The sequence below is a fragment of the Peromyscus maniculatus genome, chromosome 1 (assembly GCF_049852395.1).
Source record: "Peromyscus maniculatus bairdii isolate BWxNUB_F1_BW_parent chromosome 1, HU_Pman_BW_mat_3.1, whole genome shotgun sequence".
NCBI lineage: Eukaryota > Metazoa > Chordata > Mammalia > Rodentia > Cricetidae > Peromyscus > Peromyscus maniculatus.
In genome coordinates, this window is record NC_134852.1 from 181,279,246 (window position 1) to 181,303,078 (window position 23,833).

The following is a 23,833-nucleotide window of genomic DNA, read 5'->3' on the forward strand; positions in this document are numbered from 1 at the left end:
GGAAAGTGGGGTGAAAGGTTTCTCCTTCCTTGTCAAGAGCTGGGGCTGCCACGAGGGCTCGCTGTACCTCACATCAACTCAATATTTGTTGAGGGAACATTTATTGTTTTAGGAATTTTGAGAACTAATTCAGTGTGTTCCAAATTATTTGACCTACCATATAATCTTGTCTAGAAATGTAGCATACAGAGCTTCTGCTTGAGACATACAAAGCATTAAGGAACAGAGGAAGAACACTGAATGTTATTACTATTTTCTAGATTTTTAAAAATTGATTCCACAACCAAATGTCTTTTTTTTTTTAATCCAGGCAATAGCTGTTTTCAGTTGTTCACAGTTTAAGTACGTTGGTTACTGAGGACAGATGCTCCACTACCATTTCCCAGCCTGTGATTTATGCCACTTTTTACAAAAAGTAAGACACACAAATAAATACATGTAATTTTAAAATTATGTTCCAGTTAAACTCAGGTGAGTTTTATAATTAGTCTTAAGAGATTGTCTCCAAAAATAAAATAAAATAAAAAAGAGATTGTCTCCAAGCAAGGTCATGATGTCCAGGCAAATATTCCCAAATCTGCAACAATTCCAATCCCCAAGCATTTCCGACATGAAAATTTAACCTGTAGTGGTCACTTGTGCGCACTCTCAACTTTTGCCCCCATTTCACTTCCTCTTTCACACCTGGGAAAGTTGCAACCTTGCGTGAGTTGAACTTTTTATTCTGAACTTGGGGTCGTGGAGCCGAGTGTGGGTGGAGAAAACCACAACAGTGCTGCTGTTGAGTCTCTTGCCAATTTCCTGCTGTCTGGTGGGTTTTTAATTCTGCCTAGTAATCACCTAGAGTCCCCTGGTCCTTTAGCCCTCCCACCCCCTAGATAACTGCTTCACGCCTCCCCTTTTATCTTTAAAGCCAACATTTCTACATACCGACCACCCCTACACCCCCACTCCCTGTGGGTTGATGGTGATCTTCTTCTCTATGCCTGGGGGTATGGATCAACCAGGAAATAAAAAGACTCAACAGTCAGTTTTGTGTCCTTATAATGTCTTCTCTTCCTTTGTCATCTGTGGTGTTTCTCTGCTCAGGAGAAGCTGTGGTGAGTTGCAGGGTTGGGTGACTGGCTGGCTGCCTGTTAGTCTCGCTGGGTCTGTGGCAGCATCTGGGCTGAAAGCCTTCTCTTCCCCCTCCCACACCCCCTGCCAGGCTCTTCACAGCCGATGACTGAGCATGATGAGGACACTAGAGCTATTTTTGTTTGTTTTATAAATAGATATAAATCCCTTGAACAATGCCCAGCATATTGTATGCACGTTGCTATTACATGTTATTTTTATCAGAGTTTTTTTCTGAGTGTTTTCTACTGTTGCACTACCAGAATGAATGTGATTTAGGATTAAAATTACCTAAAACTAAAGATTCATAATATCCAGAGTTGATATGATTATAGATGAAAGGACGTGGATATATTATGATGAGATTTTTAAATGCTAGTCTAGCTATTGCCAGTAAATTTCAAACGCATATTTCCTTTAGTTCAGAGAGCCTAATGTATATTTTGGAAAACATTTTTGTGCTTTATGTATAATACTAACCAAATTTATTTCAGTAATTGTGAAAAATTAGACAGCTACATACCCATAAACAGAATTTTCAGCAAGTTATGAGCCCCCTGTTTCCTGGAGACTGAGAGTTTAAACAAATGAGGCCAACTATATAGATTGAAATGGAAGTTCTCCAAGGTGTGTAGAGTGAAAAGCTGGTAACAGGAAGTGCTATGTAGGATTATCACTTTTGCTTACAGAATTCAAAACTATAGCTATTGGAAATGTGTATGAATACATGTCTGTTCAGTGGTCGATTCTGGAAAGTGAAGAGGGAGAGGAAAGGTCAAGAAGAATTTATACTTAGTGTACTATTTTCCAAACTGTTTAAATTTTTCCACAAGTGGTTTTTTTGTTTGTTTGTTTTTTTTTGTTTTTTTTTTTTTTTGTTTTTTTTGTTTTTTTGGTTTTTCAAGAAAGGGTTTCTCTGTGTAGCTTTGCGCCTTTCCTGGAACTCACTTGGTAGACCAGGCTGGCCTCGAACTCACAGAGATCCGCCTGCCTCTGCCTCCCAAGTGCTGGGATTAAAGGCGTGTGCCACCACTGCCCAGCCCCACAAGTGGTATGTATTAACATGGACTTAAAAATTTAAAACAGCCTGGCGGTGGTGGCGCACGCCTTTAATCCCAGCACTCGGGAGGCAGAGGCAGGCGGATCTCTGTGAGTTCGAGGCCAGCCTGGGCTACCAAGTGAGTTCCAGGAAAAGGTACAAAGCTACACAGAGAAACCCTGTCTCGAAAAACCAAAAAAAAAAAAAAAAAAAAAAAAAAAAAAAAAAAAATTTAAAACAGAGACAGGTAGTTCTCTCAACGAATGTACATTAAAATCCTTTTATAGATGAAATAAAAACTTCCCTTAAAGAGGAAATGAAAAACTCCATTAAAGAGGAAATAAAAAACTCCCTTAAAGAAATGGAAGAAAAAACGAACAAAAAATGGGAAGAAATCAAAGAAAGCCAAGAAAAAGCAATTAAACAGATGAAAGAAACATTCCAAGATCTGAAAAATGAATTTGAGACAATAAAGAAAACACATGCTGAGGGAATGCTGGAAATAGAAATCCTGACAAAACGAACAGGAACTACAGAAACAAGCATAACCAACCGATTGCAAGAGATGGAACAGAGAATCTCTGACACTGAAGACACGATAGAGAAAATAGATTCGTCAGTCAAAGAAAACAATAAAGACAAAAAAGTCCTAACACAAAACGTCCAGGAAATTTGGGACACCATGAAAAGACCAAACCTAAGAATAATAGGGATAGAAGAAGGAGAAGAATACCAACTCAAAGGCACAGAAAATATATTCAATAAAATCCTTTTATATCGATAGTAGATGTGAAGACATGCAACCGTAAATTTTCCTAAGGTTTAAAACATGTCTATTTCAGTAATAGTCGTCTTACGAATTTTCTCAGTCATCATTCTTATAAAGCTGATTTTGCTGTAACGTTCTTGGTTCCCAGCACGCTTCCTGTGTGTCGTGAAAGAGCTGACTGGGCATCTAGGAGGGACCCATGTGATACCAACAGTCTCACAGGCAGAGTCGGCCTTAGGACTGTCCCATCTTTTAGTGACAGTGAACAAAGAGAGGCACTGTTGTTGAAAAGGAAAGACAGCAGGAATAAGGAAACTGATGTTTTCCCTCCTACAGATCCTTCTGTCAGGTCTCAGGCAACATTGAGCGTGTCACGGGAGAACAAAGTCCGAGACTTGTCTGGCTGGCCTGCAGTTTGAGAAGGGCTGAGTCCTATATTACTTTACTAGACTGCCCTCGGCGGTACCACGCCTTGGATGGCGTAAATCGGTAGAAATGGATTCTTTCAGAGTTCTGAAAGCTGGGCTATCTAAGGGGTCCGCAAGGTCAAGCTTCCTGTGAAGCCTCTGGGGGTCCTTCATTGCTTCTTCCAGCCTCTGACAGCCCCCAGGTATTCTTCAGTGTGGGTGTGTCCCGCTGATGTCTCCCTCCATTTCACACAGCCTGTGTTCCCGCACATTCCTAGGAATTCCTGTCATTGTGAGTCAGGGTCCACCCTAGTACTCTCATGTGTTACTTGATTACATCTGCAGAGACAATATTTTCAAATAAGCATTTCTAAGTTCACAGGAACTAATGGTTAGGACTTCAACATACTTTACTGGGAAACCCAATCTGCTTCATACTAGACTGGCTGAAGTTTGGTCTGGTTTTTGGATAAGAGATATTAACATATGTAACTTTTGTGTAAGGCAGATGCAATGGGCTTTAAAACGCTTCACAGAAGTTCATTACAATAATCTCAATAAAAGCACAGAATGATGAAGGATTTTTTTTTTTTGGGAAGGAACTTTCAGAAAAACAAATCCATGTATGTGCCATTGTGATGGATCTCAGAATAGACCAGTGAGGAAAGAATCGATGTAAACACCCAAAGAAAGTGCTTCCTCAACACCAGCTGCCTCTCCTAAGAGGAACACATCTGCCTTCCGCTCATCAGCTCTTATGACGTGAAGATAAAGAGGCATGGTTTCAAGACTTCAGCAAGAGTGGGCACCAAAGGGAAAAAGATAGAGGAGCAAACGGGCATTTGCTTTAATGCTAGTGATTTGATACTAAGTTTCTTGGACACCACTGTGAAAAGGAGAGAGTTGTCACGAAGCAAGCGCATTAAATAAGTGTTTTCCAGGAGTTACAGGGAGCTAACTGGAAGAGATCTGGAGAGCCAGAGCCGGCATTCTCCTATGTCTGCCTGCCTCAACTTCTCCCTCTGCCATGAGCTCCTGTGCAAGCCTGTGCCTAAGAATCACGACAGCATTAATTTCAGAGTATAGGTGACTTCACTGTGGGTGAACAGAAAAGGGACGTATGGTTTATGACTCTCAATTCCAAGTTCCCTGGAAGGGAACCTCTGGTGTCCACTACGGTTCAATAAAGGGAAGCAGAGAGGCTCACAGACACAGACAACAGAGGCTGGCTATTCTGGATAACGAGGCCAGGTTTCAGGCGGGGCTTGGTGGCACAAGCCTTTAATCCCAGCGCTCAGGAGGCAGAGGCAGGTGGATCTCTGTGAGTTCAAGGCCAGCCTGGGCTACAGAGTGAGTTCCAGGACAGACTCCAAAACTACACAGAGAAACCCTGTCTCAAAAAACAAAACACAAAACAAAACAAAACAAAACAAAAAACAGGAGGAGAAGAAGAAGAAGAAGAAGAAGAAGAAGAAGAAGAAGAAGAAGAAGAAGAAGAAGAAGGAGAAGAAGAAAAGAAGAAGGAGAAGAAGAAAAGAAGAAGAAGAAGAAAAGAAGAAGAAGAAGAAGAAGAAGAAGAAGAAGAAGAAGAAGAAGAAGAAGAAGAAGAAGAAAAAGCTGAAGAACTCGGAGAAATGCCTCTGCACTTAAGAGCACTTGCTGATCTTCAAAGGACTCAGGCTCAATTCCCAGCACCCGGATGGTGTTTCATAACTGTCTTTGACTCCAGTCCTAGGGGATCAGACACCTTTTCCTGAGCTCCGTGGGCACTGCATGCATATGCAAGCAAAACCTCCATATACAAGAAAAAAAAAAAAAAGCCAGGTGTGGTGGTGGCGCACGCCTTTAATCCCAGCATTTGGGAAGAAGAGGCAGGTGGAGCTCTGTGAGTTCAGAGATCTGCCTGGTCTACAGAGACTGGTACTCAGAGAAACCCTATCTCAAAAAGAGTGCACACACACACACACACACACACACACACACACACACACACACACTCACACCAATGTGAGTTGCATTTCCTCGCATTGTAAGAGATGTGGCGGTCAGAGGACAACCTGCAGGATCCAGTTCTCTCTGCCATCCAGGTTCCAAGGACTGACCTCCAGGGGTCAGACTTGGTGTCGAGCACCATTACATCCTGGACTATCTGCCTGAACTTCTGTTTTTAACAGGGAATCTTGGAATTGTTTTTAAAAGAGAAATACTACTTGTGAGCAGGCAACTCTCACCATTTTAAGTCAGTTTGTTGTTGTTGTTCCTGACACCGGTGTCTGTGATCCCAGTCCTCGGGGGCATTGTGGGTTCAGGAGTTCTAGCCCAGGTTGGTGTACGTAGTCAAATTGAATTTAAAAATGCTGTAGTTGTTGAAAGTAAAGCAAAGTTGTACGTGACATTCTGTGTATTTTGTCAAATAATTAGCCTTACCTCAAAGAGTTTCCAGAGTGGGAAATTGTTTGGTTCTAACGCACTGTCTGCTCGTGTCAAGGGGCAGAAAGTTTTGCTCGGCAGGACATGTTTTCCTTTGTGGCTGTAGAGATGAAACACTGTGAGGACAAAGTCAGAAGGAGGAGGTACTGATGAGGAACTATTTGGTTGATGTACGGTAGGAAACGGTTGTTGGCTTGTCTGTCTGCCTGATTCAGACACTGTTCTATAATCTCAGATCGGAAATAAATCAGCCTCTTTCCATAGCTACTGTTTCCACTTTGTCTTCAGAAAAGCATATAGGCTCTGTTTTGGAAAGAAACAAAATACTTTTTGGATCTAGCCTCAGACCTTTGTATGAGTGTTTGCCAGTCAGAGACTTTCTCAAATCTTTCTTTGCCTTGAGATGTATACTACACGTAAGAATGATGTTTCCTCTGCGTATGCGGCTCCACCCCTGGAGGCAGAGCAAGTTCCAACCCAGCTAAATAGTAAGACTCTGCCTCACAATACACACACACACACACACACACACACACACACACACACACACACACACACCAACCCAAAAAAACAACACAACACAATCAACTAAAATGAATAAAACACAGCAAAATATAAAACAAGCACACAAACAAAAAAAGACATTGTCATTATCTCATTCAATGACAGTTTTAAAGTGTTCTCTCTCTCTCCCTCTCTCTCCCTCTCTCTCTCTCTCTCTCTCTCTCTCTCTCTCTCTCTCTCTCTCTCTCTCTCTCTTCTTTTTCTCTTTGAGACAGGGTCTTACTATGTATTTGAGGCTTGCCTTGAAATTGCTATAAAGTCTAGGCTGTCCTCAAATTCATAATTATTCTGCCTCTGTTTCCCATGTGCTGGGATTGTAATATTGTGGCTTGTAATATTGGGACCAACTATGACACAGTTGGTTTTTTACATTTAAAAAATCAAAGTGTAGGGAGCTATGGTAAGCTTGTGGGATAGAAGATGTCTCCATGAGAAAGAGAAGAGTTAGTACAAGGAAAAAAAATAGACTTTACTCCAAACACAACACAGAAGGGGACCTTTGAAAACCCACAAAGGTAGTCAGGTTACGAAAAAAGAGCACCAACAGAGACCCAGCCAGGTGGCTATCCCTGGTGGGGGAAGAGCAAACAAAAGCCTCATCCAAAAGGTGAAGGAGGTCATCTTGGTGGAAAGAGAAAAGGATTAGCCCATAGTCCTCACAAGCTTCAATCCAGTTGTAGGCTTTGGTGAAACAACAATCCTCTGCTGGATTGGTCAGCAGTCTAGACAATATCATTCTGTGTGACTCAGAGAACAGGAATTGGGAACCACCTGGAGAAGGAAACCATTGCTTGACACTGAGCTTCCGTAGAGGCCTGAGTTTAAAGACAACCCCAAGAGAGGGAGACTGAATCTAATCAGCCACAGCTTGGGGTGTGAGGCAGCCTCTGGGGCAGTTGTGGAGGATGGGATGGCTGCATACTGACAAGCCAGGGGTGAAGGTAGCAGGTTTGGCTCAGGGAGCAAAAAGCAAAAGGAAAGGTAGCCTTGTCCTCAGAGACAAAGAGATTTCTATTGATGAAAAGAATTCTCCTGGAGTTTGATGGCCCTGGGACTGAAGGTCAGTGTGGGGATCAACCTCTGAGTCACCTGTCTGCCACTCATCCAGGCAGAGCATGAGAGTTCCAGCTTCAGGGGGCTACTTGACACCCAAGCTGCACCCCTCCAGCAGGCCAGTACTAAGGGGCCTTGAAAGTACAAAGACTGGTCCTGAGCTTGCACAGATCTCAGGGATTTTCTTCCCCATTTGGGAGACACCCTCTGCTGGAATACTAGCCACTGAGAGAGTCCAATCTTGGGAGTCCCGGGGAAGGTGAGAGACCCTGTCCAGCCTACCTACTGTAAAGGCAAGTGTGTCCAGCAGAGGCCTCCGATATGCAAAGACGGGACACTAATAAATGAGGACAGCTCTGGCAGACACTGGACACTTAGCCAGTACAGGTACAACAGCAGCATAAACTGTCGGAGGATCTGACCCCCACCCCATGCATGTAGTGGCAGTCTCGAGCCTCCAAGGACCAAGAAGGAAGCTGATTCTGCTCTGTCTTGTATTCCCTCCTTTTCTTTTACGTTCAGCAGTATTTTTAATATATTTTACTAAAAATTTTTGGTTTTGTTGTCTAAATTATTTTTCGTTCATTCACCTAATACTGTTTACAGATTTTTTCCCCCATTGCTGGAAAGTACTTTTTCTTTTTTGTACTTAAAGTTCTTTTTTCTCTTTTGTCTTCTATTCCCCTCCCCTTTGCCTTTTTATATACATTCAGCGGTATTTTGTCTTTCTCATATTGTTTTTAAAATCCACACTTCATTTTCACTCCCTTTCTTCATTTACCCAGTTTTGGTTTTGAACTCTTTCATTATGTGTTTAACACTGAGCTTTTTTGGTCTTTATTTTATTTTACTTTTTCTGATCACTTGCTCTTTTCTCTTCCCCTTCATAACATTCTCCTCCTCCTCCTCCTCCTCTTCTCTTTCACTCATTTAATCTTGCTTCAGTTTTTTGCTCTTTGCCTGCCTTTCCTCTTTTGTCTCTGTTGTCTCATTCTTTCACCATTTTCATTAGTTTTGCCATTTTTTTGTTTGTTTTATGGACATTGGTGATATATTAGCTCCTTTTAATTAGTTTTAAGCATGTGTCTTATTTTGTGCTGTTTGATGTTCCTTGTATTATAGCAGTTTGTTTTATTTGCTTTAAATGGTATCAGGGGATTGAGGCTTCAAAGACAGGCTGCTGAATAAGAAAATCCCTAAATAAAATCGCAAGAAATGTCCAAACCCACAGACATCCAAAACCACAAGGTAGAAACAGAAGAAATCTGAAGGATCAGGCAACAGGACTTCTCCCAAATACCATAACTCCCCAACCACTGAATTCAAACATACTGAAGTAGAGTAGACATCAGCTGCATTTTTCAAAAAATTTCAAAAGCAATGGAAACCATAAAGGATGATACAGACAAGCAAAGGAATTCAACTAGGACCCGAAGAGGAAAATCCACACAACAGAGGAAATGATCAGAAAAATGGATGAGCAAATAAAAAATCTTGATGGAAAACTGAACAACATAGAAGAAACAGTATCAAGGAAATGGAGATTTGGATAAAACCAAGCAGAAGCATTGGCAATGAACATGTCAAGGAAACAAACAAACGGATCAGAATGGAAAGCATCATCTTGAATGGACTAACCAAGCAGAAGAAAGAGCATCAATGATGAATGGTGGACAAGACCAAGGAAGCACTGCATCCAAATATCAACAAGGAAAAATATGAGCCTGATGTAATGTCCAAGAACTCTGGGAGAGTATCAATGGTCTAAGCCCAAGAATTCATGGGATGGAAAAAGGAAATGATATGTAACATTAAAGACAGAGAGAATCTACTTGATTAAATTATAATGTAACTACCCCCTTCAAATACCTAGAGAAAGAGGTAGACATCCAAACACAAGAGGAATTTCAGAATTCCAAGTAAATATAACCAGAGAAAAGCTATTAAGATTTGAGGACTACAAAGGAAAGAAATCATATTAAAGGTTTTAGGAAAAATGCCAAGCCATCTACAAAGACAAACATGTTTTAATAACATCAAATCACTTAGCAACAGTCTTTTGAGAAAAGTATGGACAGTATATCCAGCTCTGAAAGCCATCAACTGCCGACCAAGATTGCTATCTGCAGTGAAGCTGTCTCTGAGCTTTGACAGGGTTGTGGACATATAAGACAAGCATAAGCTGAACAGATGACTAGCAAGTCAAAAATGCAAAGCAAAACAGAGCAAAGCTAAAAACACCCCCGAGGAATATTCTACACAGAGGAGGAACAAAAGTCTCAATCAAGAGAGCACAAGAAAGAATACATTTACTGAGAGGAATAGAGCAAAAAAGAGCTAGACAGAAATCCAGCATGTCCAAGGGACTAAACCAGCTACGAGTGGAGGCTGAACAGAACTAGCAAGGACAAGACCAAAAATTATAAGAATTAATAAACTTCTCTCAGCAATCACCTATAATAGATGATCTCAGATTGCCAGTGAAGAGATGTAGACTGGTTGACTGGGTTAAAACACTAGATCCAAGCATCTGATGTCCCCAAGAAACATCACTCCCCAGCAAAAGACGCCCACAGCCCACAAACAGACTCAGAGGATGGGTGGCAATCGAGTGACTAGAAATGGAAAGCAAGTTGTCATAGCTTTTCTGATGTCTGATAAAGTAGAGTTCAAACCAAATTTAGTCCAAAGAGATAAAGAAGGTCCCAGGTACATATTAATAAAGGAAATATTTCACCAAGAAGGTATAGAAAAATATAAATACATATACACTGAATATAGGCACTCTCAATTTTATAAAACAAACACCAGTTGACATAAAAGTTTAGATAAATCCTGACACAATAAGAGGGGTGATTTCAGTGACTCAATTACATATTCACAGAGGTCATTTGAAAGAAAAACTAGTAAAGAAATGTCATAGTTAAACTATACTATAGATTAAAAGACTTAAGAAATATATATATATATTATTCTATCCAACAGATACAGAATATACATCCGCAGCCCTTGGAACCTTTCAAAAACAGTCCTCATTCTAGGCCAGAGAGCAAGTCTTTTTTTTTTTTTAATAATTTACTTTTATTTTGTGTTCATTGGTGTTTTGCCTGCATGCATGTCTGTGTGAGGATGTCAGATTCCCTGGAGCTGGAGTTGCAGAGAGAAGTGAGCTGCCATGTGGGTGCTGAGAACTGAACCCCAGTCCTCTGGAAGAGCAGCCAGTGCCCTTAACCACTTAGCCATCTCTCCCACTCCAAGAGAGCAAGTCTTAGCAAATAGAAGAAAATCAAACTAATTTCTCATATCATATCAGATCACACTGCAATGAAACTAGAAATCAATAGCAGAAGAAACCACAGAAACAGCAGAAATACTTAAGGCTGAATACTATATTCATGAAGGACCATTGGGCCATTTAAGAAATCAGGAGGGAAAAATTTAAAAATTCTTAAAATCCAGCAAAAATGAAAGCACCACTTATCAGTATCTTTGAGATATAGTTATGGCAGTTCTCAGGGATTTACAGCTGTGAGTGCTTACATTAAAAAAAAAATCAGTTTGATGGCAGATACACAATTGAGTGATATATCTCAAGGGCACAAAAACAGACAAGTGATGCCAGACCCCAAAGCAGTAGACAGAAATAATAAAGATCTGAGCAAAAATTAATGAAATGTGGACTAAAAGAAGAGTACATAAAATTAATCAAATGAAGAGTTGTTTCTCTGGAAAAATAAACAAGGTTGCCAAATCCATAGCCAAAAGGACAAAAAGAATGCAAGAAAGTACTCAAATTAATGACATTAGAGTTGAAAAATTGAATGTTACAACAGATTCCAGTAAAATCCAGAGGGTCATCAAGAAACACTTTGAACATTTAAATTTCAAAGAACTGGAAAATCTGGGGGGAAAAAAGGATCAATTCCTAGACACTTATGTTATAAATATATAACCAACTTCTACAGATCTATAATAAGCAACAATATTAATGTAGAAATTAAGTCTCTAATGAAGGAAATCTCAGGGATGGAAGGATTCACTAGTGAAGGTTTTCAAGAAAAGCCAGTTCCAAAGATCCTGTTCTATAATTAGAAAGAAAAGAAAAATAACACTATGAAACAAGTGTTATTCTTGTATTTAAAACAGGAGAGGGCACAAGAACAAAAATAGGAAACTATAATTCCCATGATGAACATACATGCAAAAATCCTCAGTAAAATTCTTGGAGACTTAAAGCTAGAGAAATAGCTCAGGTAGTGCTGCCTGTAATTCTACCTCCAGGGGGACATAATGCCCCCATCTTGTCTCAGGCATTTGCATGCATGTGGCACATGTATACAAGTGAATAAAAATAATAAAAATCTCCTTTATATTCTTAAAAACTACTTTTATAAATACACATTATGATCATACACTATGATCAAACTTGTTTCATTCCAGGAATGCACGGTTGGTTTAATATACTTAAATCAGTAAAGATATAATACAGAACAAGAATGTTATCATTTTATTAGATGCAGAAAAGTTCTTTGACAAAGTTCAACAACTCTTCATGAACAATAACTCCCCCCCCCTAAAAAAAATTGGATATAGGAGGAACATATCTCAACACAGGAAAGGCTATGCACAATAAACCTATAGCCAACACTACATTAAATGGAAAAGACTGAGCTCTCTTCCTCCACAATCAGGAGGAAGACAAGGGTGCTGCCCTCACAAGTCCCACTCCACAGTGTTCAAAGTCTTAGCTAGAGCAATAAAAGATAAAGAAGCAAAGCAGATGTGACCAAGAAAGGAAGAAGCACATTGTGCCTTTCCAGAGTCAACATGAGCCTATATCTAAATGACCCAATGACTCCACCAGAAAATGCTTAGACCGGATAAATACTTTCATCAAGGAAGCAAGATACAAAATAAACATGAAAATGAGTAGCTTTTCTATATACCAATACTGAACTTGCCAAGGTTATTATAGCAAGGGGAAAATCCTATTCACAATAGCTTTAAAAAAAATTAGAAATAAACCTAACCACCCAGCCAAGGAGACTAAAAGCTAAGAACCTTAATGCTTTAGTCTCCAAAGAAAGAAACTGAAGAATACACCAGAAGATGAAAAGACCCCTCACATACTCATGGATTGTCAGAATTAATATCGAGAAAATGGTTATATTACTGCAAGTTATATACACATGCAACACAATTCCCATCAAAATTCTGATTGGCATTCTTTACAGAACTAGGAAAAAACTCCAAAATTCCTACAGAAGCACAAAGACCTTGAACAATCAAAGCAATACTAAGAGAGAGCAATACTGGTACTGTCCCAATAGCTGATCTCATCCTATACTACGGAGCCATAGTAAAACAAACAACAAACAAACAAAAAACCTGTATGGCACCGGCAGAACTGACATATGGACCAGTGGAATAGAAGGGGAGAGGGGGTGAATCCACAGAGTTACAGCTACACGTTTTGACAAGGATGTAAAATATATACTTGGGAGAAAAGGCAGCCTTTTCAATGAATGGTGTTGGGAAAACTGAACATCAATTATAGAAGTATGAAACTAGACACATAGCTTTCTACTGGTGCGCGTACACAAACACACAAACGTCAATTCAAAACACACTAAAATTTTAGTATCAGACCTGAAACTTTGAAATTGCTTCAGGAGAATATAGTAACATATTTTGAGACAAAGACAAGGACAGGGACTTCCCAAAAAGGTCTTCAATAGCACAGGAAATGACCCTAAGAACTGACAAATGGGATTACAGGAAATTAAAATGTTTCCTTTACAGTAAAGGAAACATTTACCAGAGTGAGGAGATAGCCTATAGAATGTGAGCGAATCTTAGCCAACTGTATACCAGACAAGGAGTGTACATCTAGAATATATGAAGGACTGAAAAAATTAAATATCAAAAGAATTCAGTAAAACAATTGGCTAATAAACTGAGCAGACAATTGTCAAAATTATAATTGCCTCATGAATATTTGAAAAAGGTTGAATCCTTAACCATGAAGGCTAAGCAGATTAAAATTGCTTGGAGATCCTATCTAACCCAAGCAGAATGGCTGCCATGAGGAAAACAAACAAGAACAAATACTGGTGAGGTGGGCTAGGATAAACTCCTATACACCGCTAGCGGGACGTGAACTCATGCAGCCACCGTGGAAATAAGTGCGACATACCTTACAGAACTAAAACTGGAACTGCCATATAACCCAGCTCTGCCACTCCTGGGCACATACCACAGAAATCCTTGCACATCCATGTTTATTGCTGCACTAGTATTCATAATAGCTAGGAAGTATTGATGTCCTTCTGTATTGATCCAGACTGATGTCCACCAACAGGTAGGTGGATAAAGGGAACATGGTATATACACACAAACGAAACTGAGACATTTGCAGGAAAGTAGGCGGAACTGAAAATCATTGTTACATGAAGTAAGCTAGACCATGAAATACCCTGTATGTCCTCTCATCTGAGGAGCCTCGTGTGTGTGTGTGTGTGTGTGTGTGTGTGTGTGTGTGATATGAAAGTAAAACAGGCACAAGAAGAAAGGAAGAGCTCTTGAATGGGAAAAGGGGAAAAGGCAACAGAATCCATGTGACATGAAAACAGAAGGAAGCACTACTTGAGAGGAGGAAAAGGACTGGGTAGAAGGGGCTGAGGGAGGACAGTGCGAGGAGAAAATGAATCAGAAGAAAGTGATGACACACATCTATAAAAGGAATGAAATCTATTACTTTGAATTCTGTTTAAAAATGAACAAAGATACAGTAAGAACGCAGATCCCCGCATCTGTCTCCATTCCAACTCTGCTTTTATCATGGCCTGCTACACAGTTCCTTGGGGTGCAATTGGGACCAAAGATTCGGGGTTACTGACACTATGTAGCACTCTGTAGGCTTTCCCAGCTTAATGGTGTCTATAAACTGGCCCCTCCATGGCCACGACAGGCATTTAATAGCTGTGCTTAAGGGTTTTAAAAGACTTTCCATTCAATCTTCAAAATGTCTCTTTAAGTATGATGAAGCTATTATACTCAATCCTCATATTCTGATGAGAAAAGTATATTCTTCATTATATGAATAAACAGGAAGCTTAGAAAATTGAAATGACTGTCTTGGTAAAAGCCTTGATTGAAAACTGGGCCACCTGGACTCTGTTGCATAACTTCTTTCTTAGATTTATTTATTTTATGTGTATGAGTGTTTTGCCTGGATGTGTGTGCACTGTGTGTATGCCTGATATCCAAGGAGGTCAGAAGCGGGTCTTAGATTCAGTTCCAGAGGATCCCAAGTTATGGATGGTTGTGAGCTACCACGTGGGTGCTGGGAACCCTTGACCATGGATTTTTCAACCTAGGCTTTTTTTTTTTTTTTTAATTGGAAACAAAAGTCTTGCTATGTAGCTCAAGCTGACCTTGAACTCAGAACCTTCTTGTCTCAGCCTTTCTCTTTTTGGCTTTATAGCACAACTACTAAGAACTATGAAAAGACAGAGAACTCAGGGGCTGATCTCACACAATGGATTCAGTCTTGATACAGTTTGGGTGTGGAGTACAGTTCTGCTACCATGCTCTACCACAGTGAAAGGACAGAATCTTGCCCCCTGGCTTTGCACCCAGTGCCACTGCAGGCAACTAGCTACTAATTTTTACTTTTGAATCCGGTCATGCAAAGAGGTCTAAATCTAAATGTCTTATCATCTACCTCATATTTGTTTCTCCACGGTGTTTGAATGTCATAAAAGATTTTGTCCAATTCCTCGGAACTCTCCCTCATCGTTATCAGAGAATGGGGGGAACTTTGTGAACTGATTATCAAGTGAGCAAATCTCTAGCCATGCCACTACTGGGAATCATACCAAGAGCTGGAAAGCTCTCTAGTACACAGAGTAAAAAGAACTCAACATTCAAAACTCGTACTGGCTCAGTCCTGCTTTAACCGAGAGCAGTTTTTACTCTAAACGAAGACAAACAAGTTACTTAATTTTTCTGTGTGGGTTGATAGGGGACTTGAATCCTATAAGCTTGTCGACAACTATCTATCTTTCCTTGCCTACCTTATCTTTTTGCTTTGGTGACATTTAACTTAAAGAAACCATGCATGGTGTGGTGGTGCACATCTTTAGTCCCAGCATTCCCCAGGCGAGGCGGGAGGATTTCTGTTGAGTTCGAGGCCAGCAAGTATTACATAGTGAGACCCTGACTCAAAAATAAAAAGGAAAGGAAAAAGAAAACGAACCACTAGATGTAAGTTTTGAATAACAGCATCGTGGATGTAAGGTGATGTGGGCGTTATGAAGGCTTCATTTTGGTTGACAGACCCAGAGTTAAAAAGGTCCCATACAGAATGATCCCAGCTGCTTCTTTGTCCTCTTGGTCCTCCCCCCCCCCCCCCCACTGTCTTCCATAGACAGTTCTTTTTCGGTCCTTAAAAGTGCCAAACACATTCCCTTCTCAGCATCCTTGTTAATTGCTAGTTCCTTACTTGAAACCAGATAGTTCCAGGACTGGGCCATTCTCATCCTTCACATTTCTGCTCAGATGTCACTCTAGAAGGTCTTTTCTGGTCATCCCAAAATAACATCTCTACTCACTTTCCTGTGTGTGTGTGTGTGTGTGTGTGTGTGTGTGTGTGTGTACGTGTGTACACGTGACTGGCAATCACACATCCGGCGCAGTGAAGATTTAAAGCATATTTTTTGGCTCCTACGAGACTACGAGCTTCAGCGGGACACAGAATGGAGGTTGCTTTAGTCTCCAATCCTTGGGAGCCCGGTGCCTCGCAGGCGGTCAGTAAATTCTTGAATGAATGAACGTGGCTCTTGGGGACCTCGCGAGTCGTTTCTTCTCCGTCCACCCGCTCCCCTTCCCAGAAGTCGTGGCTGACCCAAGTCAAGCGCTCGCGTCTCAGTGCCCGGTCCACGGTGCCGCACGTCCCTTGCTTGGGCCGAGCGCTTCTGGCAGGGAGCTGCATGCACGTGGAAGCGAAAGCACAAAGGGTGCGGCGACATCGGGAGAGGAAGGTCTCGGCGGAGGCAGCAGCGGCCGCCTACTCGAGCAGCCCGGGTGCACCGGGGCCTTCCCGGGCCCGGCTGACTCACTCCCGGCCGGCCGCCTTCTCGGCCAGCGGAGGCCGCGTGCACGCACGCCCCAGGCAGCGCCAGCCCGCACCCGCCCCTCTCCTCCTCCTCGCGCGCTCAGCCCCGGGGCTGCCCCGGGAATCTCCACGCGCGCCTCCGCTTCCCGGGAGCCCGCAGCCCCGGCCCGCCTCCCCGCCCGGGCTCGGCCCGGAGGAACGGCCCCCGCGGGCGGCGCAGGCGCAGTGGAGCGTGTCGGCCCCCGCCCCCCCTCACTCCCCGGACTGGCTCGCCCGGCGCCCCGGTCCGCCGCGCTAGGCCGCCCGCCCGTCCGCCCGCCCCGAGGCGAGCGCCCGCCGCGCAGGGGCGACTGAGCCGGCGTCGCGAGCCCGAGCCCAGGGGGCGTGCGGCCTCCGGGAGGGCGGGGACGGGCTCGGCGGCGGCCGCGCGCGGTGGGCGTGGCGTGGGCTGCAGGAAGCCGAGGGAGAGCAGAAAGCGGGCAGCCGCGGCCGTCGACGGCCTCCCGCCGCGCTGACAGGCTGGGCGGGCCCCGGCTCTGGGCGAGCTCGCGCGGCGTCGGCGCCTCGGCCGCGGCCCCGGGGCCGGAGGTGCCGGTCGGGGGCGAGGGCTGCAGGCGACTGCCCGTGACCGCCGCTGCGGGATGTGAGTGTGGGTCGAGCCCGCGCGGGAGGGCCCCTGAGGGCCCAGCCTGGCGGCCGCTCGCCCCCTCCTGCACCCGGCCCGGGGGGCTCCCTAGACCTCGGCTCGCCCGACGCGTCGCGGAGGAGCAGCGGCGGCCCCTGCCCGCCTCGGGGCGCTCCTGTGTGGCCCGATCCGTGTCGCCGGTGGGTTCGGTCCCTGGCTGCTGCTGGATGGGGGTGGAGGGGCAGCGGTTCTCCCTGCGATCCCTTCCGCGGCTCCCCGCTTCGCCCCTGCTGCTGGCAGGGAACTTGAGAGCGGGTTCCCAGCAGCCTAGGAAGGAGTGTCTGGCTGGTGATAAATGTGTGCATCCCCGTGTGCCCTCGAACCCGACCCCCCTCTTCCTTATCCTTCTGTAAATTTTTCTAGGCATCTAAACAGCGCAGGGAAGGGAAGAAAAGAGCATCTATTTGCCCTGGGTTTCTGAGGTAGTGACTGCTGCTTCTGTTTTTAGGTTCCAGAAGCAGGCGACGGGAGCAAGATGTGAACTGTTTTTCCTCCCCAGAAGAAGAGGCTCTTCCTTTCCCTCCCGCGACGGTGGGTGTACGAGCTCGGGGGCTGTGTGGTCGCTGCAGTTAAAGGCAAGGCTGTCTGCGATCTGCGAGCCAGTGCCTGCTAGGGAGGCTGGATGCTTATGTAGAACAGCAGAGCTAATTGTTGCTTACTCCGAAAATGGCAGTGCTGAACTTTTCCTGTTGCTGTGGGAGAATAATTGGTTGGTATTTATTGTGTCTCTTGGATCCTTTAAGGAGCGTTCTTTGTTGGTTTTACAGTGTGGCTTTGCAGAGAAAACAAATCGCCCCTTTCTGCTTAGGTAGCCCGAGCCTTAATTTCCAAGTAATAAGAAATACCTTTTGAGGGAACACATTGGTTGTTTTTGCTGGGTTTCTACTGCCACAGTGAATGCTTCCTGTATTCACCTGCCTAAGCTTGCTCTGTCGGTTGAATGTACGCAGTCTGCTTTCCGGTTATTAATCTGTCAGGGAAAACTCCTTCTCTGAATGAAAGGATAGGAGCAGCTGAGTGTGTCGTGGAGGGGAGGAGAAATGTGGAGAGAAGGGAAACAGAAGTAGGAATTAGGGAGTCGGCGGTTGCTTTTGGTTTCATAATAGGTTTGTACAAGTGAGCTGTGTACGCTTACTGCAAATATTCTGATACAATTCCCAGCAGATTTGAAAATGAATCATCAATTTTTGGGTCTCTTTCTCCACGTTCTTCACCTGTTTACCGCCCATTCCAAGTGTTAGGATCATTTGGTTGTATGTGAATTTGCTTGTGGGTGATAATGTCTGCAGACTGGATGTGTCCAGGACTTATCCTAAGAGTACTTAATAAAACACAAAGCATTTACCTGTACAGGAAAGCCGCAGTATGTCTTGGCTAGATAAGCGCTTGTGTTTATTTTTGCTTTTACAGAGTGTTGTGGAACTCGTTCTATAGACCAGGCTGGTCTCCAACTCAGAGCTCTGCCTGTCTCTGCCTCCCCAGTGCTGGGATTAAAGGTGTGGGCAGCTGCTAACCACCACCTGGCCTGATTTATTTCTTTTAGTGTCTTTTCCTTAGTGATTTGAAGGTGCCTTGAATATGGAAAGCAAACATGATGTTTTTCTCTACTTCACCCAGATAGGTTGTTCTTCAAAGATGGGATCCTTTTCTGGCAAAATAGGAAAGACCATTGGCTTTTGAGTTAGATCCAAGTGTGTAGACTTAGTTTGGAATAGTGGTGTTCTGTGCATTTAACAGCTGTATTAAAATTTATTTTCTTAGATGATTTACGATTTACTGTCCTAGACGATTGTGTGAGGATTGGTAAAATGCATGCAAAGTAGTAAATGGTTTGGCCACTTTTTGGAAGTCTTAGCTACTCATAGCTGGGCGGGTAAAGGGGGTTCCTAGCTGGGCAGTGCATAGGTGATCTGCCAGAGGCATTTCTTCCTTCGAGTGAGGGGAAACTGCTTGCTAGTGTATTCACAGCCTGCACACGGAAGGTTTGCCGCCTAAGCCCCAATGTGCTGCCCTCTTGCGGATGACTGTGCAAAGAATTTTCCTTTGCTCCTCCTCCATAACATTGTTTTTCCTTTTTAGGCTCCTTCATTTAGTTCTCAGTTTCCCAAACTGTGTGCCAGGTGCCTAGAGTACCAGGGAGCTCAGGCTTCCACCAATCATGTGGGGGCATTTTCAGAGTTAGAAAGCTCCCTCCATTTCTACAATGGTGTGTCTTTGTAAAGCTGGATTTGCTGGGTGAAAAGCAGCTTTTAGTGTATGGCAGCTAGTGCAGAACAAGAAATTACAATGTGGCAGTGCTTAGGATGATACTGAGGACTGAGGATTGGTCGGTGCCCCAAGCCACACTAAACCCTAAGAATGTTAATGCTTAGTTGTTTGAACCCACTTTGGTATTTCCTTGGCTTAGAAACATCATGAAGAAATTGCCAGCTTTCAGGAGTTCCCAAATGAAGATAGTTTGGGAACATCTTCATTTGATTTCAGTAGGCTTTTCTGATAAAATTTTTGATTCAAAGCGAGTATCAGTTTCCAATGACTTATCGTAGTATTTCCAGTAATGCCGTATGACTTCTGCTAGGTTCTCACATTATAATTACTCCTCTTGTGTACTTGTAACTAGTCACTTCATGGCTTTTATTTTATTCTGCACAGGTCTCTTGCCACAGTGTTTTTAATAATCTTTTGGTCCCTAATGAAAACTATTATTTTGTACTACTGCTATAATTTGGATCTTGAATGTCTCTTAAAGGCTTTTGTGTTAAAGCCTTTGTTACCAGTCTTTGGATTGCAGGAGATCATGGACTAATGGACGGAGGAGAGATGCTGAGATGCCAGCTTCTCTCATTGCTTCCCCGCTGCCATGGCAACCAGGCCTCTCCCTGTCTTACTTTAATAATACTTAGTTGCCCAAAAAGACAGTTTTTGAGCCCTCTGCAGTTCCCCACACTTTCATAGAACAATCGCCTTACGTTTGTATTGTGTGTGTCGCTGTAGGTGAGACTTGCCAGTATCACCTCAGAAGAATCTCCTTTCCTAGTGTTCAGTGGCATTTTTCCTCACTTCAGTTAAGTCCTTTCTGACAGTCTCCTTGAGGCTTGCTTAGGCCTTTATTGGATTTCAAGACAGATTTTAGGTGGGTCCTCATCTCTTCCCAGCTACTGGAGAACAGTCCCTTAATCCAGTGGTTCTTAGAATTACATACAGAACTTATTGTAATATATTTTGTTGGGTTCTGTCTCCAGATTTCCTGTTTCAGTAGGTCTGGAGTGGAACCCTTACATTTGTATTTCTTACATGTTTCCAGCTGAGACAGTGATTTTGATCCAGGAACCACTACACTTTAAGAATCAGTGATTTTGACTAGGTTGGCAAAGTTTTTCTCTTAAAGGCCAGACAGTTTTTAAACTGTGTTGGCAAGATGGTCTCTTTTGCCACTCTACAGTGGTGCCTTTGTAATGCAGAAGCAGTCATAGGTAGTACATAAATAACTGGCATGCTGCCTTCCAGTAAAGGTTTGTTTACAAAAAGAGCAACTGGCGGAATGTGGCATATAAACTAAAATATGAAAATTCTCAATGTTCATTTTTACCTAATACCACACTCTCAGTGAGTTACTGCTGTTTAGAGTAAAACTTATTGAAAGAGCTGTTTGTCTTTTTAAAACTCTCTCTTAAAATATATTTTCTTGAGCAAGTAACACATTTAATTTTTATAATTCAAAAGTAGTATTTTTGTTCCTGTGTTATTTTGTTTGTGAAACAGAAGAGGGTTTGCTGGATTAAAAGTGGTATGTGTTCCTGATTGCAACACATACGTATTGGCACGTTAGTGTAGAAACACTAAATGCTTTTTATATCTCTACGATAGTGTTTTCAGGTGGTTTAATTCTAGACAACTGGAGACATGAAAATCATAAGCTGATCATTTAACAAGCTTTCAATTCTGTTTTGAAACCTGTATGTTCCATGTGTTCTGCACATTCTTTCTATGTTTTTTACACACTGGTCTCTGTGAATAATGCTGTGCTTTTTGTTGGCTAAGTTTTCTTTTTCCCAATCTTTGTAGTGTGTGTGTGTGTGTGTGTGTGTGTGTGTGTGTGTGTGTGTGTGTGTGTGTGTGAATGCTACAGTAATACAGGTGCCTGGGAAGGCCATAAGAGGGTAGTAGATCTCTTGAAGCTGGACTTCCAGGCAGTCATGATGCACCAGGCAGGGCCGGTAGAAATCAAACTTGGGTTGTCTGGAAGAGTAGGAAGCTCTTCTTACTCTGAGCCATGTCTCTTCAAATGCTTTTCCCTGTAAAGGTCTAGTTCATGTTTTAATTGTGCATGAAATGTCTAACAGCTTTCTCTGCTTTAATAATCATGGCTATTCTTCCCTTGTCTCCTTTGCTACACTTCAGTGAAGGATTTAGTGTTGGATTGTACATTAGCTGGATGGAAATTATAGGCTTTTAGGAATTGAGAGGGACACTGTAGATTTATTAATTACAGAAATGAGGATGGTAAGAGTCCCTTATCAAACATAATTAGTTTGCAATAAGAATGGATTAGAAGTAATTTTTAGTTCTCTTAGCTTCTAGTTTAATACTTTTGCCAATCTATTATGTTATTTTCTCATTGTCATTTGTTTGAAAAGTCAAGTGTTTTAGAATTCTAAAGTGTAGGAGTAAAAGTGGATAATATTAGATTTTAAAATGATTGTATTTGAGGCTTTTTCATGTATGTGTGTATGTACATACATAATTAAAATTCATTATAGCTCCCATTTAATCTTCATTTATTTGACATCATTTTGGTGCCAGGGACTAGGAAAGAAATAATTAATGAGACATCATACTTCTCACCTTCCAGAAACTTTTAGCCTAGTGATGAAAGAAGATCAGTAAACGAAACCATAAGGCTCTGAGAAGTCAGAACTGATGGTTGCTGGGTAGGGACAAGGACAGATGAGAGGAGGCTAAGAACTGTGTGGAGATGATGATTTCCAGAGGGTTTGGGCGGCATGTATGAGCATGGTCCAGATTTCCAGAGGGTTTGGGTGTCATGTATGAGCATGGTCCAGATTTCTAGAGGGTTTGGGTGGCATGTATGAGCATGGTCCAGACCATGACTACATTGTGCGTTTCATTTTATATGAGGAGAAATTCTGTAAATGTAGATCAGAAATAACTTAGATGCAGGTTCAGAATTAAGCACTTGAAACTGCCTGCTTTTCAAGAACTAGAGACTTTGCGGTAACTTATAGTTACCTATCTCCCACTAGTGTATTTTGAGTTTACCTTGGCTTTTAATTTTCTTTTTGGTTTAATATAGGTACATGTGCTTAATGAACTATTCAGTTTTGCTCAGCTTATATAAAATGGTTATCTTAAAGCTTACAGTTTTCTACAACTTACTATTCTATTTTTAATATTTATTTTGTTATATAAAAGCTAGAGGTTATTTGAACAGCTGAGGAACATATTTTCTGTAGAGTGAATGCACCAAAATATTTACTTATTTTCTTGATAATTTGATTTTTCAGGGGTTTGTTTGATTTGTTGAGTCTTTGGAAGTGGAGATGCTCCAGCGTGTCTGTTAGTGTTTGTTTGTGTGTGTGTGTTAGTTTCTGTAGGGTTTCTAACCAGGAGAATTGATCCTCAGAAGCCATTCAAGAAGTTAGTTAAAATAACGGTGCGGAGATGTCTTTTACACTGCGCTGATGTGTGTACAGATGTTACAAAAGCACCGTGAGATGAAACGAACACAGCAAATCAATGCGGTGGCTCCAGCTGTGGTGTCATCATCGATTGGGTGTGTGAGTATGCTCCATTCACAGAAAAGACCAGTTTAAGTCACTTATGTTTTTGATTATTTCCTGTAGAAAAACAGTACATTTAGAAAAGACCAAATTCATTTTCATGAAACAAACATTTACTGAGTGCTTGTGGAGTTTTATGTTATGTATGCATGTGCGTTTAAGATGGTATGCTCCACTTAACACTGTTTTTTTTAGTTATAAATGTGTAATTGAATCCAAAAAGTAAATATAAACATGTAAAACATGGATGAAAATAGGTTGATTAAGCCAGGCAGTGGTGGTGCACGCCTTTAATCCCAGCAATGGGAGGCAGAGGCAGGCAGATCTCTATGAGTTCAAGGCTAGCCTGGTCTACAGAGCGAGTTCTAAGATAGTCATAGCTGTTACACAGAGAATCCTGTCTTGAAAAACGAACAAACAAAAAAATAAAAACAACAAAAAACAGAAAAACAAGAACAAAACAGACCAGAAAGAAAGAAAATAGATTGATTGCCAGGTGTGTGCTACTAGCTACTAGAGAGGTTGAAGCAAGTTCCATTTAGGCTACCGAGCATCTATCTACAAGGCTAGTCTGACTAACCTATGAGACCCTGTCTCAGAATTTTAAAATATTTTCAAAAAGGATTGGGAATATAAAAATCCGTGGTAGAGCACTTAACCTAGTATGTATGAGGCTCTCTGTTTAATCCTCAGCATTGAAAATAAAAAGGTCAAGCTGAACATACCTTCATATTACAAACACAAGCAGTTAGAGCGCCTTGCTGGCTTCCTTGTATGGAGACTTGGGGCTTTGTCCTGACCGTGTAACAGGGTCTGCAGTTCATTTACCGTTAGCCATTTCTCCCCTCTCA

The 23,833-nt window shown here is 42.3% G+C and overlaps 1 protein-coding gene across 1 annotated transcript in view; it reads left to right on the plus strand.

Moving 5' to 3' along the window:
- Positions 1 to 17,184: 17,184 nt before the first annotated feature.
- The window catches only part of Jak2 (Janus kinase 2), a 71,412-nt gene continuing 64,763 nt past the window's right edge, over positions 17,185 to 23,833 (plus strand). Inside the window, exons 1-2 of the mRNA XM_006991075.4 lie at positions 17,185 to 17,321; positions 17,630 to 17,712. The gene's annotated coding sequence lies outside the window, so the exon portion shown is untranslated. The remainder of the gene's footprint in view (positions 17,322 to 17,629; positions 17,713 to 23,833) is intronic.